Raw genomic sequence first — 22,292 nt, 5'->3', positions numbered from 1 at the left:
GTATGTCCAAAACATAGCTCAATCCCACTGCACCCTATCTCCCAAACAATCCCTCAGTCTTCCCCATCTCAGTTAGGTGGTGCCACCATCACCAAGTTCTCTGGCCAAGAATCTAAAGATTCAGCTTTTACTCCTCTCTTTCTCTTACCCCATATTCAATCCAGGAGCAAATCCTGTTGGTTCTCCCTGCAAGATATATTTCAAATCATCTCATTTCTCACTAAGTTACTATGTCTATGCCGCTAAATCTTTCACCTAGACAACTGAAATAGCTTCCCAATCGTCTCACTACTTAACATTCTTGCAAATCTGACAATTTCCATTCAGATCCCCCCTCCAACCAATGTGATTCTTTAAAATGTAAGTTGTCCTTGTTCAAAAGACTCCATTAGAATAAATTCCAGAGTCCTTACCAAGTCCTAAGAAGCCTTAAATTTTCTAGCCCCTGGCTACAAATCCACTTTGCTACCAGCCTTTTCCTCATTTCCTACCATGCTTTCTCTTATTCACTCCAGTGCCACCAAATTGGCCTTTTGCTTCTCATCATTCCATGTGTATTTCTGCCTCAGAATCTTTGCATTTGCTATTCCCTTTGCCTAGAACACTCTTCCTCCACATAGTCACATGGCTTGTGTCCTCATTCATTTGGGTCTCTGCATAACTGTCACTTCAGAGAAGCATTCCCTGCCCATCCTATGTAAAAAATTGTCCTTCCATTCTCTGTTCCATTATTCTGTTTTGTATTTCTTTATGGTCCTTATCACTATCTGGCATTTCATTATATATTAGTTTATTTCCTAATTTCTGCCTTTACTACTAGAATGTAAATTCCATGAGGGAAAGGGATTTTGTCTATTTTTTTCACTGCTATATCCCTAGCGCCTTGAACAGTGTGTGTGTGTGTGTGTGTGTGTGTGTGTGCATGTGTAGAATGATTTCTCTATAAATATCTGTTAAATAAATGAACTATCCAGAGCAATGAATGAACTAGGCACATCAATAAAAAATTTCAGAGCATCAAGATAAAGAGACCATAAATGCTTCCAAATAGAAAAAAAAAAAAAAACCAGGTCACACACAAAGGAATTAAATTCTGAATATCTAATAATATCAGATACTAGGAGACAGTGCAAAAAATAACTCTAATATTCTGAAGGAATATTACTTTTAACCTAGAATTCTATACCCAACCAAACATTTAGGTGAGAGTAAAATAATACCCTTTTGGGGCCTGAAAGGAATAAAAAAATGTTAACTTTCAAGTATCCCTTTTAAGGAAGCAACTAGAGGATGTAGTATTCTTAAAACCAACTGAAGGAATATATGAATAAGCCATGAAGGAAAATGACATGGGACTCACAAATTAGTTGATCCAACATTGGAGAATGGCAAGAGGAAGCCTTAACATGACAGCTCTGTATCTAGTCCAGAAAACAATCAGGGCATATATGGGAGGACAGACAGCTGAAGGAGGAATGTCTCAAGGGAATGGGAATGGGGGACTGGAACTGACAGATTATATATTTTGAGCATCTGGAAAAATCACTATTAGATGTCTAAAAAATCAGGAAAACAATTAGCTATAGGTACATAAAAAACAAAGTAAATGAGGGAAGATGCAGTTACTGCATTAACCAAGAGGGAAGATATTAAAGAAATACATGCAATCAAAGCATACTACTTGACTCAGTAATGTACAATATTTAATGTTCCTACTAATGCTAGCACTGATGACTGATTTAACCAAGAATTGTATTAGAATGTTGGGAGGAGAAGTAAAAATGGTAGAGTTAGACAAATAAATATCAACTACTGTAAGAGGAAAGAATAAACAGAGACTGCTTGAAGTTCTAAATGGAAGATCAGTAAGTAACAGACTAAGCATATTAGAACATGGCCTATGTATCAGAAGAGGCTTGAAAGAGTTCAAAGTGTCTGCCTTTGGGGAGGAGGATTAGGATGGGCATAGAGAAGAGTGGGCAGGAACTGCTGTTTTTCTGTTAAAAGCCTTTAATACTGAGGGTTTTCTTCCAGCTTTATTTAGGTATAGTTGGCATATGATAAATTGAACATGGATAAAGTATAAACTTTGATGGGTCTTGAAACCATTATCACAGTCAAGGAACTAAATATATCCATCATCATGAAAAGTTTCCTCTTGCCTCTTTGTAATCCCTCTCTCCTACCTCCCCTCTCGCGCCCTACCCCCACCCCAAGTCAATAACCTCCCCTGGCAACCACTGATATGCTTTCTGTCATTATAGAGTGGTGTTTTCTAGAGTTTTACATAAATGGAATCATACAACATATATTCTTTTTGTCTGGTTTCTTTCCTTTGGCATCATTATTTTGAGATTCATCCATGTTGTTCCGTGCGTCAACAGTTCATTCTTTTTAATTGCTAAGTAGTATTTCATTATGTGGTTATACCATAATTTGTTTATCCATTCACCTGTTGATGGACAGTTTGAAATGCCCATGAAACATGCAGACAGTTATATAAGCAAAGTTCTGTAAGTAAGAGACTTTAGGTAAAGAACATAGATTTGGAACCCATCATTATGAAAAAGGTAATTGAAATACGTGAATGAAAGTGCCCAAAGAGAACAAATAGAGTAAGAGAAGATGAAAATTCTGATTCAAGAGGAATGCACTGAATTTACATATTAACATCCTCTTCTTCTCCAAATGTCATTGAAATGGGAAAAAAGTTTAAGGATTAAAAAAAAGAAAATCTATAGCTCTACAAAAAACTAGGAAAAGGTCTTATCAATGAACTATAAACACTGAGACATTTCTGAAAGATAAAAAGGAATGGAGGTGGAGTATCTGGTAAGATGGTGAAATGGGAGGACCCTAAGCTCACCTTGGCCCACAGATAGAACTAGATAATGCTCACATCAGTGTAAAAAACCCAGAAAACAACCCAAAGACTGGCGGAACCAACTTCATAACTAAAGGTGGAGAGGAGGTCACAGTGACGAGGGTAAGGAGGGTAGAGATGTGGTCAGATCTAAATGAACCCTGGCAGTCCTTGGAAAGGAGGGAGCCATGGATGTGGAGAGGGGAGAGAAAGACTATCACACAGGGGAGCCTGCATGGGGAAGATGAAGTGCCATAACATTTGGCTTTTAAAACTAGAGGGGCTAAATTTGTGAGTTCTCACAACCAGTGGAACTTAAAGCCTAGGATTTTAAAAATCAGCAGGCTGGTTTCTGGGAGAGCCAGCTGAGTCCCCAACCTTAAAGAGAAAGCGCTACAAACAACCCATGGAGATAGAGCATAGAGGCAGCAGCCTGGGGCATATGGGAGGGTTATTTACTAATTTCAGAGTGTGTCCCCAAGGGATAGAGATCCCTGGGGGACTCCCCCAGGAACAAAGGAGCTGGCAGGCACCATTTCCCTTTCCCGCCACCAGCACAAACACATGGCCACTTCTGGGAACTAGCCCAGAGCTGACACTCACTACCTAAACTTGCTTATACCACCACCTACCCTTTTAGGGGATCCGCCCCCTCCAGCCAAGCTTGCCTCAGTCCCAGCACTGAGTGTCCTCTCCCCAGAACACTGGCGCACCCTGCCAACACCTTGTCTCCCAACCCCTGTGCTTTGTGAAGCCTCAATCCTCCAGTGGTGGTGGGTCCCACTGAAGACCAGCATGCCTTATTAAAACTGCAGGCCCCACACCAGCAGCTGCACCAGCCACACCCTGCAATGGCAGCTCCCCTCAACCAGCATAAACCTTGTGGCCACTATGGGCCCTGCCCCCTCCAACAGCTCTTGGTTGGAGCCTATTCCAACTAGAGCCACAAGCTGGGCATTGTGCAAGCAGCCATGACAGGAGCTGGTACCACTCCAAAGTGACTCCTACCCTTGGGTGAGGAGAAGATAACCACACACCCCAGTCGGACAATCCCAGCAGCAGGCTGGGGGCAGACAGTTGGTCTGACTGCAGGCCCATCAACCAATAAAAGCTTCTCTGGGGACAACACAGGGAAAGCACCCTTCAGTTTGGTGCTAGAGTAACTCAGGCAAATGCCTGGTCTGACTAAACTCAAGCCCAAGGTGGCCCCAGACTGGCCTACTAACAACACATGGACCAAACACTGCCCACAACAGACAAAGAGAGCCAGTGCAGAAGAGCCAACACACAGCATGCAATACACATAGGAGACACCCCTGAAGCACCAGGTTCTGGTGAACAGGGGGCACTGCTACTGCAGGGCACTACAGGACCTCTTCTTCACAAGGCCGTTACTCTCAAGAGTGGGAGACATAGCTGACTTTCCTAACACACAGAACAGACATAGAGAATTAGACAAAATGAGGAGACAGAGGAATATGTAACAAATAAAAGAACAGGACAAAACCACAGCAAGAGGCCTAAGCAAAACAGAGATAAGTAATGTGTCTGATAGAGAATTTAAAGTAATGATCATAAAGATACTCACTGGACTTGAGTAAAGTGTGGAAGACCTCAGTGAGACTCTTAAAAAAAGAGATAAAAAGAGCCAATCAAAGATAAAGAAAACAACAAATGAAATAAAAAATACACTAGAGAGAGGGGTGCCTGAGTGGTTCAGACAGTTAAGTGTCCAACTCTTGATTTTCAGCTCAAGTCTGCATCTCAGGTTCATGAGTCCAAGTCACGCATTGGGCTTCTGGCTGGGCATGGACCCTGCTTAAAAAAAAATGCACCAAATGGAATAAATAGTAAGCTAGAGGAAGCAAAAAATGAATTAGCAACCTCGAGGACAGAGTAATGGAAAGTAATCAAGCTGGACAGGTGAGAGAAAAAAAATTATGCAAAATGAGAACAGACTTAGGAAACCCTGCAACTTCATCAAGCATAACATTCTCATTACAGGGATCCCAGAAGAAGAAGAGAGGGGAAAGGGGGCAGAAAATGTATTTGAATAAATAACAGCTGAAAACTTCCCTAATCTGAGGAAGGAAATAGATAACCAGATCCAGGAAAACATAAATCCCCCAACAAGATCAACCCTAGGAAGTCCAAACCAACATACATAGTAAATAAAATGGCAAAAAGTAGTGATAAAGAGAAAATTTTAAAAGCATCAAGAGAAAAGAAGACATTTACACACAAGGGGACACCACATAAGGCTATCAGCAGACATTTCAGCAGAAACTTTGCAGGCAGAAGAAGGTGGCATGATATAGTCAAAGTGCTGAAAGGAAAAAAAATCTGCAGCCAAGAATAATCTATCCAGCAAGGCTATCATTCAGAATAGAAGGAGAGATAAATAGTTTCCCAGACAACAAAAGTTAAGGGAGTTCATGACCACTACACGAACCCAACAAGAAATGGTAAAGGGGACTCTTTGAGTGGAAAGGAAAGACCATAAGTAAAAGTAAAAAAAAGTAGGAACCACAAAAGCAGTAAAATTTCTGTAAAAATCAGTCAAGGGACTCACAAATTAAAAGAATATAAAATATGACTCCATATACATAAAACACAGCAGGGGAGAGAGTAAAGAATGGGTTCAAACTCAGGTGACCATCAACTTAATATAGACTGATATATACAGAAGATGTTATATACAAACCTGATGGTAACCACAATTAAAAAACAGTAATAGATATACAAAAGATAAAGAAAAGGAATCCAAGTATATCACTAAAGAAAGCCAGCAAACCATGAGAGAAGAGAGCAAGAGAAGAAAGAAACAGAGAAGAACTATAAAAACAACCACACAAGTAACCAAATATCAATAAATACATATCATTAATTACTTTGAATGTAAATGAACTAAACACTCCAATCAAAAGACATAGGGGGATGGAATGGATAAAAAAACAAGACCCATCTATATGCTGCCTATGAGAGACTCATTTCTAACCTAAAGACACAGGCAGATTGAAAGTGAAGGGATGGAAAAGCATTTATCACACAAACAGATGTAAAAAGAAAGCTGTGGCATAACGTACTTATACTGGACAAAATAGACTTTAAAACAGAGACTGTAACAAAAGACAAAAAAGGACACTATATTATCATAAAAGGGACAATCCAACAAGAAGATGTAACAATTGTAAATATTTATGCACCCAACATGGGAGCACTCAACTACATAAAACAGTTCATAACAAACATAAAGGAACTAATCAATAGTAATACAATAACGGTAGGAGACTTTAACACCCCAGTTACATCAATGGACAGATCACTCAAACAGAAAATCCACAAGGAAACAGTGACTTTGAATGACACAGATATATTCAGAACAGTCCTTCCTAAGACGGCAGGATATATATTCTTTTCAAGTGCACATGAAATATTCTCCAGAACAGATCATGTATTAGGCCACAAAACAAGTCTCAACCAATTCAAAAAGATCAAAGTCATACAAAGCATCTTTTCTGACCACAATGCTATGAAACTAGAAAGCAACCACAAGAAAAAGTCTGGAAAGAACACATATACATTAAATAACATGCTACTAAACAACATATGGATCAACCAAGAAATCAAAGAAGAAATAAAAATTTACATGGACAGAAATGAAAATGAAAACACAATGTTCCAAAATCTCTGAGATGCAGCAAAAGTCGTTCTAAGAGGGAAGTTTATAGCAATAGTGGCCTACCTCAAGAAGCAAGAAAAATCTCAAATAAACAACCTAACCTTACACCTAGAGGAACTAGAAAAAGAACAAACAAAACTCAAAACCAACAGAAGAAAGAGAATAATAAAGATTAGAGCAGAAATAGATGAACTTAAAAAAACCCAATAGAACAGATCAATGAAACCAGGAGCTGGTTCTTTGAAAAGATCAACAACAACAACAACAACAAAAACAACAAAACAACAACAACAACAAAAAAAAACAAAAAGAGAGAGAGAGAGAGGACTCAAATAACCAAATCAGAAATGAAAGAGAAGAAACAACAATCAACACCACAGAAATACAAAGGATTGTAAGAAAATGTGAAAAAGTATATGTCAACAAATTGGACAACCTAGAAGAAAAGGATAAATTCCTAGAAACATATAAACTCCCAATATTGAATCAGGAAGAAATAGAAAATTTGAACAGACCAATTACCAGCCATCAAATTGAATGGGTAATCAAAACACTCCCAACAAACGAAAGTCCAGGACCAGACAGCTTCACAGATGAATTCTAACAACATTTAAAGAAGAGTTAATACATATTCTTCTCAAACTTTTACAAAAAAATAGAAGAGGAAGGAAAACTTCCAAATTCATTCTACGAGGCCAGCATTACCCTGATACCAAAACCAGGTAAAGATATCACACACACACACACAAAAGACAACTACAGGTCAATATTTTTGATGAACATAGACACAAAAATCCTTAACAAAATAATAGTGAATCGAATCCAACAATACATTATAAAGATCATTCACCACGCTCAAGTGGGATTTATTCCTGGATGCTAGGGTGCTTCAATATTCACAAATCAATCAACATGATGCATCACATCAATAAGAGAAATGATAAAAACCATAAGATCATTTCAATAGATGCAGAAAAAGCATTTGACAAAGTACAACACCCATTCGTGCCAAAAACCTTCAACAAAGTAGGTTCAGAGGGAATATACATCAACATAATAAAGGTCTTATATAAAAAACTCAGAGCTAACATCATACTCAATTGGGAAAAACTGAGAATTTTTCCCCTGAGGTCAGGAACAAGACAAGGATGTCCACTCTCAGCACTTTTATTCAATATAGTCCTAGCCACAGCACTCAGAAAACAAAAAGAAATGAAAGGCATTCAAACTGGTAAGGAAGAAGTAAAATTTTCACTATTTGCAGATAACATGACATTATACATAGGAGATCCTAAAGACCCCACCAAAAAACTACTAGAACTGTTAAATTAATTCAGCAAGGTTGCAGGATACATAATCAATGTACAGAAATCCGATGCATTTCTATACACTAATAATGAAGCAGTAGAAAGAGAAGTTAAGAAAATAATCCCATCTACAATTTCACCAAAAATAATAAAATACCCAGGAATAAACTTAACCAAAGAAATGAGAGACCTGTACTCTGAAAACTGTAAAACGCAGGTGAAAAAAATTGAAGGTGACACAAACAAATGGAAAGATATTTCATGTTTGTGGATTGGAAGAACAAATATTGTTAAAATGTCTATACTACCCAAAGCAATCTACACATTTAATGCAATCCCAATCAAATAGCATTTTTCACAGACCTAAAACAAATAATTCTAAAATTTGTATGGAACCACAGAAGACCCTGAATAACCAAAGCAATCTTGAAAAAGAAAACAAAACTGGAGGTATCACAATTCCAGACTTCAGGCTATATTACAAGGCTGTCCTAATCAAAACAGTATGATACTGGCACAAAAATAGACACATAGATCAATGGAAAGGAAAAGAAAGCCCAAAAATAAACCCATAATTATAAGGTCAATTAATCTTTGACAAAAAAGGCAAGAATACATAATGGGGAAAAGACAGTCTCTTCAACAAATGGTGTTAGCAAAACTGGACAGCAACATGCAAAAGAATGAAACTGAACCACTTTCTTATACCAAACAAAAATAAAGTCAAAATGGATGAAAGAACTAAAATGTGAGACCTGAAACCATAAAAATCCTAGAAGAGAGCACAGGCAGTAATTTCTCTGACATCAGCTATAACAACATCTTTCTAGATATGTCTCTTGAGGCTAAAGAAATAAAAGCAAAGGGGGCGCCTGGGTGGCATAGCGGTTAAGCATCTGCCTTCGGCTCAGGGCGTGATCCCGGCGTTATGGGATCGAGCCCCACATCAGGCTCCTCTGCTGTGAGCCTGCTTCTTCCTCTCCCACTCCCCCTGCTTGTGTTCCCTCTCTCGCTGGCTGTCTCTATCTCTGTCAAATAAATAAATAAAAATCTTTTAAAAAAAAGAAATAAAAGCAAAGGTAAACTATTGGGACTACATCAAAATAAAAAGCTTCTACACAGCAAAGGAAATAATCAAAAAAACTAAAAGGTAACCTACTGAATGGGACAATATGCTTGCAAATGATGTATCCAATAAAGGATTAGTATCCAAAATATGTAAAACAACTGATACAACTCAACACCAAAAAACCAAATAATCCAATCAAGAAATGGGCAGAAGACATGAACGGACATTTCTCCAAAGAAGACATACAGATGGCCAACAGCCACATGAAAAGATGCTCAACATCATTCACCATCAGGGAAATGCAAATCAAAACCACAATGAGATATCACCTCACACCTGTCAGAATGGCTAAAATTAAACACACAAGAAAGAACAAGTGTTGGTGAAGATGTGGAGAAAATGGAACCCTCTTGCACTGTTGGTAGGAATGCAAACTGGTGCGGTCATGGTGGAAGACAGTATGGAGGTTTCTCAAAAAATAAAAAACAGAACTACACTATGATCCAGTAATTGTACTACTGGGTATTTAACCAAAGAATGCAAAAACACTAATCTGAAGGGATATATGCACCCCTTTGTTTACTGCAGCATTACTTACAATTGCCAAATTATGGAAACAGCCTAAGTGTGCATCGATAGATGAATGGATAAAGATGTGGTAGATACATAATGGAATATTTTTCAGCCATAAAAATAAATGAAATCTTGCCATTTGCAACAACATGGATGGAACTAGAGAGTATAATGCTAAACGAAATAAGCCTGTCAGTGAAAGACAAATACCATATAATTTTACTCATATGTGGAATTTAAGAAACAAAACAAAGGAATAAAGAAAGAAAAAAAAAGACACCCCTCCCCCCCCAAAAAACCCAGATCTTAACTATAGAGAACAGATGGTTATTAGAAAAGAGGTGGGTTGGGGGATGGGTGAAACAGGTGATGAGGATGCAAGAGCGCCCTTATCTTGATGAGCGCTGAGTAATATACTGAATTGCCGGATCACTACCTTGTACACCTGAAACCAATATAACACTATAGAATTACTACACTGGAATTAAAATTTAAAAAATAAAAATGTGACACGATACCGAGCAAGTGAAGGAATATAAGAAATGAAAGAAAAAAGAATGAGGACTTTCTAGGAATGTGACCAACTAAGTATCTCCTACCAAAAAACACTCAGGTTCTGGAGAAACTGCAACAGATACACTTAAAAATGCATTGCTGAGCACTGTATACAGCTGATAAAGTAGCATAAAATATATAAAGTAAGAACCAATGAAACTGCAAGGAGAAATGTAGAATTCCATGACCTTAATGGGAAAAGTCAATGCATATTTCCTGGTAAATGAAAGGACAAACATGGAAAAAATTAATAAGTAAATATGAGATGTGATTACAACACTACAATTAACAAGTCTGATTTAAAGGGCACATACAGAACCCACACCCAACAATTAGAGAGCAAGAGCTTTCAAGGACGTTGGACCAGTGGAGAGCCCACCCTGTCCCGAGGGGGCGAAGAGACTGGGCAACACCGGGCCTCCGCAGGCGGCGGACCATATCGCCCTTACATGAATGACGCTGAGACCGACCCCTTGCTGCCTCACAGGAGCTTGTTAGAGAAAGACGGCAGAGAACTTCTCTCCGTTTTCTCTATCCTAAGCGGGAGAATGCCCCGACCGTGCGAGTATCCACTCTGAAGCTGAGGTGGAAGGAGAAGCCCGGGCAACTAGTAGCATTTATTTCCTTATTTACTGTCCAAACAAGCCTCGTTCCTAAAATTTCTGAGTGTCTGTTAATCAGGCCCTATGGTGGAAAGAACGAAAATACACTGTGTTTAATTCGAACTCAGGAGTCATTCAGTAATAGCTAGGGTAAACAGACGGTCGGCATTTAAGAACGCTTCACTGTCCAGTTTAAGGGCAGGCAGCATGAAAGTGACACATGTCCTTTTGCTATGTTAAAATAACTTCCTTACAGGGCAAATTTATGGCAAGTCCCATCCTTTGCTTAATTCTCCTAGAATCCAGTACTGGTTAACCCAATAATGTTGGGGTGCATGCAACAAGCAGACAATAGATCAGATGGTGAAGCCTCAAATACCTCCAGAGGCCAGGCTGGTAAATTCAGAAGGGACAAGACAGCAGGAACAGCTGGGGGCGGCTGCCATTTGACCCCGGCAGACTGCTCTTTGAAAACGGGGGCACAGGCTTGTCAGATACATCCACTCTTCACAAGAAAACAGAATCTAGATTTTTATATAAAATCTCCAAATTTTTAACTTTGGCACTTTAATATAAACATTTCAATAAGGTACGGGACAAATAAAACATGTCTTCAGGTCAGATCCAGTGTGGACTTCCAAGTTCTGCTGCAAACTGATTGACAAGAAGAATTTTAGACTTGGAAGGGACTTGAGTGGACTTCTTAGTCTATTACTTTCTAAATTTGTGTGTGTGTGTATTTTGCCAAGGAAGATTTTCTTTAAATAAGAGATTACAAAGAAGCCCAATATATTAAATAAATAAAAGCACAGCTGCTCCGGCTGAAAGGGAAGCCCTCCCTCGGAGAGACCTCTCACTGCTCCCCTTCCCCGCCAGTGACCTCAAAGCACTTCCAGAGATCATAGTCTGAAAACCACTGACCTAATCCAGACCTTCAGGTTCAAAGTGAGAAAACAGAATCCAACTGCTTATTGAAGTTGTTACGAAATCCCCAAATCTAATCTGAATGAGAATTTCAGCGCCCTTACTCCTGCTAATGCTACTTTTACCAACACTAGAGGTACTGATAATAAATCAGAGTTGCACTTGCCATAAACTAGGCACTGTGGTTTTTCACGTGCCAATTCTTTTACAGCAATCCTGTGCGAGGGATGTTCTTATCTCCGCCCTGCAGATGAGGACACCAAGGTTCTATGAGCAACTTTCATGGAGTGTCCTAAGTAGTAAGTGGCAACCAGGATGTGAACTTGGATCCGTCCGATTCCAGAGTATGTCCTCTTTAACCCTGACACTATGCTACCACCCTCCTCTCTTTGAAAACTACCCTTCCCCAAAACACAAGACGGGCAAGAAGGCCAATAAGGATGAAAGGGAAAACAGATATCAAAAGAGGGCGGGTAAACTTATACATGAAACAAAAGTCTTCAGTTTGAAAGATAAATGTTCACAGGACACATAATCAAAGAGTATAAAACCTCAAACTGTGTTAATCACATTTCAGATGATACACGTACCTCCTGATGGAGGTGGTTTTTTTAAACAGATAGTTATAGAACAAATAAGAGCACTTCAAATAATGGGTAGTCAGCCTGTTACTGAACTCATCCCAATCGGGTAAAAACAGAACAAACAGAATGAGCATATTTCCCCAGTCATTTGAACCAAAAAACTTGATAGGAATCGCTTATGGTTTTCCACAAAATGTCCTGAGTTTCTCAGAAACCAAACCCTGAGGTGGAAAACTACGGGCTTGGCTCATTGTGACATTACTTATGTCCATAATACTACCCTCTGAATTCCATCGTATCAGTAAACTAGTATTTCTATTTAGCAGGACAAGTGCTGTGTAACTATGTGAACTGAGCAAGGATTCAAACTTCCTAGTCTCATCAGTCTGCTCCCTTTCTTCCCCCCTTGGTGACATACCTCCTTCAAGTCTCTGAAGTAACCCAGGGCCTTCACGGTCTCACTCGTGAATTTCTGCTTTTCAAATTTCATTCTCAAAGAAGGCTCCGAAACTCATCCAGTAACTAACCACGACATCAAATATCAATGCTTTTGAGATTCTACTATTCAATAGTAACTAAAACAGTCCAGTTGATGATAGTCTTAACACTCAGAAGTAAAAGGTAGCCTCCTTAAGGAAATGGTTAGCTCCTGGCAGAAATCCTGTGGTAGTTACTATTACTACTAGCAGGGATGAGGAAGAAGAGCACCATTAAGAAGGCAACTGAGGCCTCCATTCTAAAATATAACCAGAGTCACATTATGATAAATAGACCATAAGAATCAAACATGCAAAGTATTTTATATAATACTGTGTCAGAAAAAATGCCAGCATTCTGCTTCCCGCTCCAACAGTGCCATAACTAACCACTAGTGTCACCGCGGGCAGATCACTTCCTGTGTTGGAGCCTCAGACCATCCGTCAGTAAAATGAGAGTGATGAACTGCCGGATAATACCTAAGGACATTTTATGACTCAAAAAGTTTATGAAGAAGGTAACAAAGACTTGAGTAGCAGAGCTGGACATAAATTTCAAAACAACTGTAGGTACTACAGTGAAATTTTCTCCTTCATAGGTAATCCTGTCTTGCGCTGAGCTCTGGAGCGAATGCTTATCATTTCCGTCAGCCCAGCAGCCCTATTTGGGAATCCCGAAGTAGGTGAGATGCTACAGAAGCGTAGGGAGAGATGCAGGGGTGCAACCTGCCAATGAACACAGAGGCACGTAATCTAAGCGTGGCCATTTGGGTGCTCCAAGGACTGTGATTCTTGGGGAGAAGGCTATGTGAAAGAACCGATCCAGTCAGATTATTTAAGGCATGGATAAAGCCCACAGTGTCAAAGTAAGTATCCAGGGACAATGGTCTAGGAAGCGTCAAGTGTCCTTGGCACTCGTGACAGACTGATGCTATGGCATGATCTTAGCTGTGTCCTGGTTCCCTTTACTCCTCTCTCTATTATGAACCTGGCTCTCCAGTCTCCCCAGTGATTCAAGAAGCTACCCAATATCCATCCATTTTCTGCTTAAGTTAGTCAAAGTTGGTTTCTACTGTTTGCAACCAAGAAAACTGACTGGTACAGCAATTATATGAAGAATGGGTTGTAAGTGACCTCAGTGAAACAGGAGGAATCCTAGAACTGGTGTTCTGGCCTAACTGGGGCCAAAAGCAGTGAACACTCTGGCAACCCATGGTATATAGCAGAAAACCAGCTAACCGCATTATCCTTGTAATCACTTAGATTCCAGAATGTCTTAGAATGGCATGCCCCGTAAAGGGAAGGCTGAGTGTCTGCGGCCAGAGAAGTCAAAAATCGTATGGAAAGCATGAGGTATTCAAGGACCGTGGGCTGAGGTGAGTGCTTCTAGTGGCACTGTTTAGCTTAGGAAAGAGTGACAAATGGCATCCCTCAATTCTTGGTTCAAGGAGTAGAATGAAATATAAGGATTAAAAGGACTTAAGGTTTAAGAAGTTGAAAACCAAATGCACAGTTTGATCCTGCAGGTTGCCAAATTGTATCAGTTAAATTTTGCTTCCCTTTCACATAAGAGAGCGAGAGATACTGTGATCTGGAAGCAGCGGGAGCCGCAGATCTGAAGCAGATACAAGACAAGGTTCAGAGTACTCACACAGTGCTCTCTGAACCTGAATACCTCAAAGCAGACCCTTGTCCCTTGTCTGTTGGGGCAGGTGCTCCTCATCTGCAAAATTTACTTTATAAGAAGAAAATAAATAGCCTCATACCACATCCCAACCACTCTTCAGTGTCTCAACCTGTAAGCAGAATTCTACCCCAGCATGCCCTGGGAGGGTCAAGCTAAAATCAAATCTGGAAAAGAGGAATACACATTACTTGTAAGACACTGTTCACTATATTGGTTTCTGAGTGTGCTGGATTAAGGAGTAAAGAACAGAATTTTAGACAGGGCTGATACAATTTTAGACAGGGCTGATATGGGTGTATTCATTCTAGATTCAATGCGCTAGTTTCAGAAACTGGGCTTCTGGAGGTCAGATGATAAATGGGCTCATGACAGGGGCTTGGTGGGACTCCAATCCATTGTAATTTCCCAAGTCCAGGCATACTTCAAATAGCTGTATTTAGCAATAGCACGATCACCACACAGCTTCCTGGATAAACATTATTATGGTAGAAGGGGCCAAATGAAAGCCATTAGAAATCTCCCTCTACCATGGTAGAACATCAAAAGCAATACTACAAGCCAAGGGGGGCACTTTCAGAGGCTAATAACACCACTGAAAACATAGTGTAATTCTTAGCACCTGTCCATTTTAACTTTCCAGCACAACCAAATATGTTATTAATAGATTGTCTCAAGCAACCTTAATCAAATGGCTAAGATGCTTTTCCAGACGTGGTCTCTATTGGAGCAAATCAGTACCACCTTGGCACCTCATATGCAGGCCAATGCTAATCTGGTCAACACTTGTTGCTTCCAAAAGCCATTTACTCTCATCTAGGAAGGATGGCAACACATCTTTCCCAACTTGTCTTAGCGCAGTGGTTCTCAGAGTGGTCCCTGAGTAAGCCTCGGCAGCATCCGGAGGGAACATGTTAGCAATGCAAACTCTCCATCCCACCCCAGACCTACAGACTCAGGAATTCTCCAGGTGGGGGCGAGGATCTGTGTTTTAACAGGCCCTTCAGGTGGTTCTCATGCACACCAAAATTTGAGAAGCACCACGTTAGAGTAACATCAGCTCTTCAGCTCTGTGTCTCAATTTCTACATCAGAGACTCTAAACGTATCGCTGCTTCATAGGACAGCACACTGGCCCCCATGTGTAGGACATAAAGCTGCCACAGATATATTCCAATGAGGAGATTAACCTTAAATAAATAATGGTTTTGCTAATAGTTCCCGGTAAAGACTAGACACAACTATGGGACAGCTACACATAACCACCTGAAGCCACCTCTCACGACCTGGGTCTTAGCTGACTCACCTACTCATGACATCAGGTGGACTCCATAGCACTCCAGCTTCAAGTGGCCTGACAGGGACTAAAGACATGGGAAAGCAGCACGAGTACGCGTACACTCTCAGAATGCCTGCTTCTGCCCTATTTCCATCTTTTCCTTAAAACACACCCGCTAGCTTCCCACGCGATGACTTGACAACGGAAGGCATCATAATGTAAGCCTGGATCTGCTGGCACTGTAAGAGCCTGAAGAGGAAGTCTGGGTTAGAATTCTACTAGAGAGTGATCAAAAGAAGAAAGATTTTTTGATTTTTTAAAAATATATAAAGTTACCCCGAAGCAGAGTGGTTCTGTGCCTTGACTCCCTTAGTACCAAACTAAAAGACAGAGGATGTATAGCATTTGTCACTTTGCTGAAACATGAATCCCACACGGAAGCAAGGAAGCGGCACTTTACTACTGAACAAGACCGAGTGCTGCGAAACATCTGAATCTCAGCTCAGGATCTGTGCTTTCTACTCACGGGGACATACACAGTAATTCCCAAGACGTGATAAAAGCTTTATTCCTTATTTTAAAAAAGCACCCAAACAAAGTCAACTTCTAGTGATGGTAATGAAAATTGGGGGAAAGTGAAGAAGTCTAAAAAATGAGACAAAAAAAGTGATAGGCCTTAGCTAGATAACAGAGTCACTAAAGATCTAAAGGGGTCCTTATTTTTTTTTTTTTAAGATTTTATTTATTTATTTGAGAGAGAGAGAGAGAGCGCGTGCGTGAGAGCACAAGTGGCGGAGAGGGAGAAGCACGCTGCCCACCGAGCAGGTTGCCTGGTGTGGGACTCGATCCCAGGACCCGGGTTCATGACCTGAGCTGAAGGCAGACGTTTAACCGACTGAGCCACCCAGGCATACCTAAAGGGGTTCTTATATGTTTATACCTCACAGAGTAAATACTGTTAAAGTGGCTACAGAGATCTCAAGTAAATTCTATGAGAATGTTAACAGAAACTATGTAAGAAAGTGATGCAAACCTTGTCACTTATTTTCATGAACGTGACCAATATCAGACAAGTGAGCTTCTTTAAATAATACGAGTATTATTATTACAAGTATTATTAAATAATTATTAAATAATAAAAGTATTACATAATACAAGTATTCCAGAGCCTGGAATACAAGAGAAGAAAAAGCAAGAATTTGCATTATTTCCACAATGGAATACTTATTTTTAGTTCTTAGCAGGCAGCATTATAAATTTTAAATTATTTCTCCAAAAGATTGTTTATTTTGGAGATTAGACAAATATACACAATAACTGGTTGAAACTACAAAAGAATCTTTCCAGTGAAGAGTCAGCTTTAATTTAAAACCTGTAACTGGGAAAAACTCTAATTCCAGGGAAACTACACATTTAGGTATACGACAAATATTAATGAATACATGACAAATATACAAACCAGAGTAATAAGGCTTCATTATCTACACGTCACATTCTCAAGGAAAGGAAATAACAACAACACAACAGTCCTCTCACAGTCTGAAAGAACTATGCCTCTTTGTGGACAAGCTCTCCTGAGGGCATGACGAGTAATGTCCTAGACTGTTCAACATCAAGGAATGGCCCTGTAAGGTGTGCCTATCAGCAGAGCTTCCCAGGAGAAGTACTGTTCTCTGTTCACATACACGTCTGATTCTGCAGACGCAGAAATAGTCATGGTACTTTCTTACTACTGATGTGGGAAACAAAGATAAAAGGAAAATTAAATTTCCTTACTACATACAGCCCACTGACAAGTCCTTGAAACAGGCAGAGTGACATTCCTCCAGGAAATTAGCTGCCTCAACGTTAATACTTTGCTAAGGGCAAAAGGCAATCTTAGCCTGACCCCCAGGATCCTGTAAGTCTACTTTAACATATAAACATTTCTTTGGAAACTTCCTTTTCTCTACCCACCCCAAGATACATGTTGGCAATCATCCTCCAAGCATATGACCTGCTGATATACATCTGAAAAGTCTCATGACTGAGTTTTTATTGAACGGTAATAAATGACCTTTTCCTAACAACAGCTAGCCCCTCAGGATCCTGGAAACCTGGTTTCCAAAATACCTGGGAGGCTTAGGCTATCCCTAACCCCCTCTCAACTTGAAAGTATATAATGGGACCTCAGGACCCCAGTGCAGCTCTTTCTGCCCACGGGTCCTGTCCTCATGCTTTAATAAAACCACCTTTTCCATCAAAGACATCTCAAGAATTCTTTCTTGGCCCACAGCTCTGAACCCTAACAACTTTCCTACATCACTACGTAACACAGCATCACAAAGGAAGGTAAGTTTGTGAGTTCTACATTTAAAACACAACAGTAGCCACTATACACACACTGACTTGGAACACATTTCATATCTGTTTCATTTTGAATGACTCAACAACTTACTTTCAGAATAGTTACAGCTATTTTCAGAAAGTCTTTCCTGAAAAACAGAAGTTAGTCACACTAAACATTTTCTTTCCTTCCATATGGGGATATAAGAGTAAATAAAGAGGAAATGAAGGGGGTCCACTAGGCTCTTCTAAAAGCAGGAAAGTGAAAATGTTTACAAAACTACTGCCCAGCAGAAATAGGTTTTTTTTCCTGAGAAGTTTGTTTATACAGTTTTTCTCCACTCCTTTATTTTTAATTGCATAGAGAGACATTTTAGTGGTGCATGTGAACAGGTGGAAAGGAAAGGGGGTTTTTTGGCTTACTTCCCTTTAGACTGTTCGAAAGTGGCACGACCACATGCTGTTCCAAACACAATACATGACTTTGCTTTTGCCTAGACCTCAACGAAGGCAATTCAAAAAGAAAAATACAATATTCCTGTTTCCATTTTTCCGAGATCAGTCTCAGCTCTTTCTGGACGAAATCAGTCTCTCAAGGGACATCAACCTCACAATTTGGGAAACAATGCTCTCGATATGAAACAAAAAGGAACACAATGGAAAGCCAGCAGCCATTTGTTTTTCTACTTGGGAGAGTTAGGCTGTACAACATCCTTTTCATTACCAAGCCAAGTTACTATTCAGAATTGTAAATTAACTCTTTGAAATACAAATGACTTCAGCTTCAGATAATAAAAGAAAAAAACTTAAGTCCCCCATTTCAAGCAATCTCTGAAACAAGACTGAAGAACCAGAATATCCCAGTCAGTGTCTGTGATAAATTTGGCCTAAAAAAAATTTATGTGGAAAGTAAATAATATCTAGCTCAGGTAACATATTGACAAGAATGAACAATAATGGTTACTTATTACATACTCTGTGTGTATAATCCTTAAGAACACTTTCAAATACCTAAAGCCAGGTCCAGCAAACTACAGCCTGTGGGCCAAAAAACAGCCCACTGCCTGTTTTGGTAAATAAAGTTTTACTGAGAACACATCCACACTCATTTGTGTACATATTGTTTATGGCTGTTTTGTGACAATTGCAGAGTGGAATAGCTGTGACAGAGCCTGTATGGTTTGCAAAGCCAAAAATATGTATTTGTCCCTTTCAGAAAATTTGCGTCCCTTGCTCTAAACCAATGGGTCTCAAACTTTAACATTCGTAAGAAACACTTTGTTTGAACAGCCTCCTGTGTTTGATCACAGATCGTGATTCATTAGGTTGGGACAGGGTCCATGAATGTGCATTTTCAACAAGCTCACAGGCTGCTGGTCTATGAACTGAACTTCGAGAGCCACTGCTCTCAACCATCTCCTGTAATCACAGGTGAGCCATGACAACAGATGCTATAGATTCTAGGACTATAAAACAGGATAGCCCTCAACAAAATGAAAACTAAGGCGTAAAAGAGGAGTGAGATCTGTTGACATACGGTATTCTTGGTAGCTAAGAAAGCACAACTGGTTGCCATAATCAGCTGATAATTCTACAGCCCCTCATCCTAACATTAATTCATAGAGAACACTGGAAACTCAACAGGGACCAGCAGGAACCGAAGGCAGCTGGGTCGGAAGTGTAAAATCCAATCTGTTCTTTAGAGAAGTTATAAAACGCTTTTTTTTTTTTTTTTAGTAAAAGCTAGGCTATATGCAGTTATGATTTAGTATTTGACTAGACTATAGTCCAATGTTTGAAAAAAAAACTATGTGGTTTATAATACAATGCACCAATCAAAGGACGAAATTCTTTCACTCCATATAAATATAAATGGTTAAAGAGAAAAATCTTTTTTTAAAGATATATTTATTTATTTGAGAGACAGCATGAGCAGGGGGAGGGGCGGAGAGGGGGGAGACAAGTAGACTCCCTGCTGAGCAGGGAGCCCTGCATGGGGCTCTATCCCAGGACACTGAGATCATGACCTGAGTTGAAACCAAGAATCAGATGCTTAAATGACTGAGCCACCCAGGTGCCCCCAAAATAAGATTCTTTAAATAAATGCTAAGAAACATGTATCATGCTAATATGGGGAAGAATATAGAAGATGTCAACTAATACCCTTCATTAGAACTAGGCTCAGGTAGAACCAAAGTGGGAGATATGCAAACCACCTAAAAATATCAGAGTTTCTTTCACTTGGATACTGCAGACGATAGAGGTGGAAGGTATAGATTTGGAGGGAAAATTCTCTTTGCTGATTTCCTAGAACAGGAAACACCACCGTTTTCTTTTTTCAGCTTTTACTGTGCATCTACGGGGCTCCCAGGCACTGTACTAAGCGTTAGGAAAACAATGAATAAACACCATCCTTACTCCTAGCACCTTTGCAATCTAGTGAGAGCCACATCAGTAACTGCAATACAGCATAATAAGCGTAAGAACCATTGTATATTTTCAGTGCTAACAGAGTGTAGAAACTGAGTTACATATGCTTGGGGGAAAGGTGAAAGAAGGCTTCACCGAGCACAGAGTCCTGCAGAAACGGAGCAGGTGAAGGGTAGGTAGAGAGCCTAGGAAGTGATGGATACAAGGTGTACAAAGGTACAGAAGTGAGAGAGAGTAATATGGATGTGAGTTCTACCAACAGGTCAGTTTGGCTGAAGCAGAGTGTGTAACTTCTGAAGGGACAAGAGGGGAAGCTGGACAGGAAGGCAGGGTCCCATATGAAGAACCTTGGGTAACATGCTAGAGTCAGATCTGTTCTTCTAGCTCTGAGGAAAGGTGAAGAATATTACCCCCAAAGTGGACCGTGTGCATTTGCGTTTTAATAAAATCACTTTGACACCACCAGGGAGGAGCAATTGGTGAAAAGTGTGGGGAGACTTCGTATTCACAGCACAGATGAGAAGGAGAAAGAGAGGTAGGTCTGAAGAGAGGTTAAAAAGAAAAAAAAAGAAAACCAAAATTCCCAGCTTAATTTTTATAGAAATGAAATTTGCAAAGAAGCAAAAGACCGAAATTAACATTCTGAATCTTAGGAAATATTTTCTTTTTTATCCAACAAGGTCAAAGGCTAAAAAAAACCACTTAGAGATGACATTATGGTCCTTGTTGACAGAGAAGAGTCTGTCAGATTCTAGTGCTCAGGCCTCGGACAAATCACAACTTCTCTGAGCTTCAGTTTCTTCACCTATATGATGAAGGGTTCAGGGGCTCTTAACCTGGGCTATAAACAGAAGTACATTTCAATATAATTGGTTTCCTTTGTAACGTTACTCATCTTAATTCAGTTTTAAAACACTCTCTCATTCTAAGAAGAGATTAAGAAACTATGCCTGATATTTAGTGTCACAACTCTCAAATTATAGGACTGTGCATTCATTATAGGAACTAAGAATGTCACTGGCTAAGGACAAAGAAAGACGGGGCAATAGTAAAGGTACTATATCACGGACCAAAAAAAAAAAAAAAGAATACACTGGGATTTACAGTCTGACGAAGGTTGATACTACTTTCCCTTTCTTCTTCTGTAGGTTAATGCTATATTAAACAACTTCTTGATGACTTCCTTCTCTTATATCCTTAAATTTACTGAAGTATGATTCATAGAAAAAACAGTAAAGTCTATGAGAAAGCTTAGCATATGAGGAAGATTATATATATAATGAGGCTGCGGGCGTTAGCAACCAAATGAAGGTGGTGAGAGCAAAAATGCCTGCTCGATAATGTCCAGACACAAAACTACCCGGGGAAAGAAAAGCAGCTTAGGTAAATAAAAAACTTCTTCTTTTAATCAGAAACAATTGGTTTTAAAAAGACATGTGGAACAAAAAGTAGTTCTTATCATCTTGAAATTACAGGATTTAATAGCAGGGATGCACCTCCCCCTGCTCTCTTCAAAGGTCCTGTATGATAATGAACTCCAAATGATGCGGCTTTGTAAGGCCAATGTTATCATTCAAACGTATGTAGCTACTATACAGAAAAGAAATCAGATTTCAGAACAAACACATTTTTAAGAACTCTATAAGGCGTGACTTATAAAACATGTTATCAGAGAAAATATGAATGATATAATTATTCCTTGAAGTCACTCCTATTACGTACTTTATTTTGATCAGATTAAACCATCAAAATGGTTCTGATTAATCAATGAAAGCATCACTGCATCATCTGCTCAGTGTTCAAATGATATTTTGCATTGGTTTGAAAAACCACAGAAAGATTACCATAAGGTAATGTGTATTATCCTTTTAAAGGTCATCTACATAATATTTAAAAGCTCTGTATTGAGACCTGAATCTACCAATGAGGTAGTCAAAAAA

The 22,292-nt window shown here is 39.5% G+C and overlaps 1 protein-coding gene across 2 annotated transcripts in view; it reads right to left on the bottom strand.

The window, feature by feature from the left end:
- Positions 1-22,292, bottom strand: part of FZD6 (frizzled class receptor 6) — a 37,477-nt gene that overhangs the window by 12,864 nt on the left and 2,321 nt on the right. The gene's annotated exons all lie outside the window — the stretch shown is intronic.

This window comes from Ursus maritimus, unplaced genomic scaffold (genome assembly GCF_017311325.1).
Source record: "Ursus maritimus isolate PB19 unplaced genomic scaffold, ASM1731132v1 scaffold_9, whole genome shotgun sequence".
Classification (NCBI taxonomy): domain Eukaryota; kingdom Metazoa; phylum Chordata; class Mammalia; order Carnivora; family Ursidae; genus Ursus; species Ursus maritimus.
The sequence above is the reverse complement of the archived record's forward strand: the minus strand, read 5'-3'. Positions and strand labels throughout refer to the sequence as shown.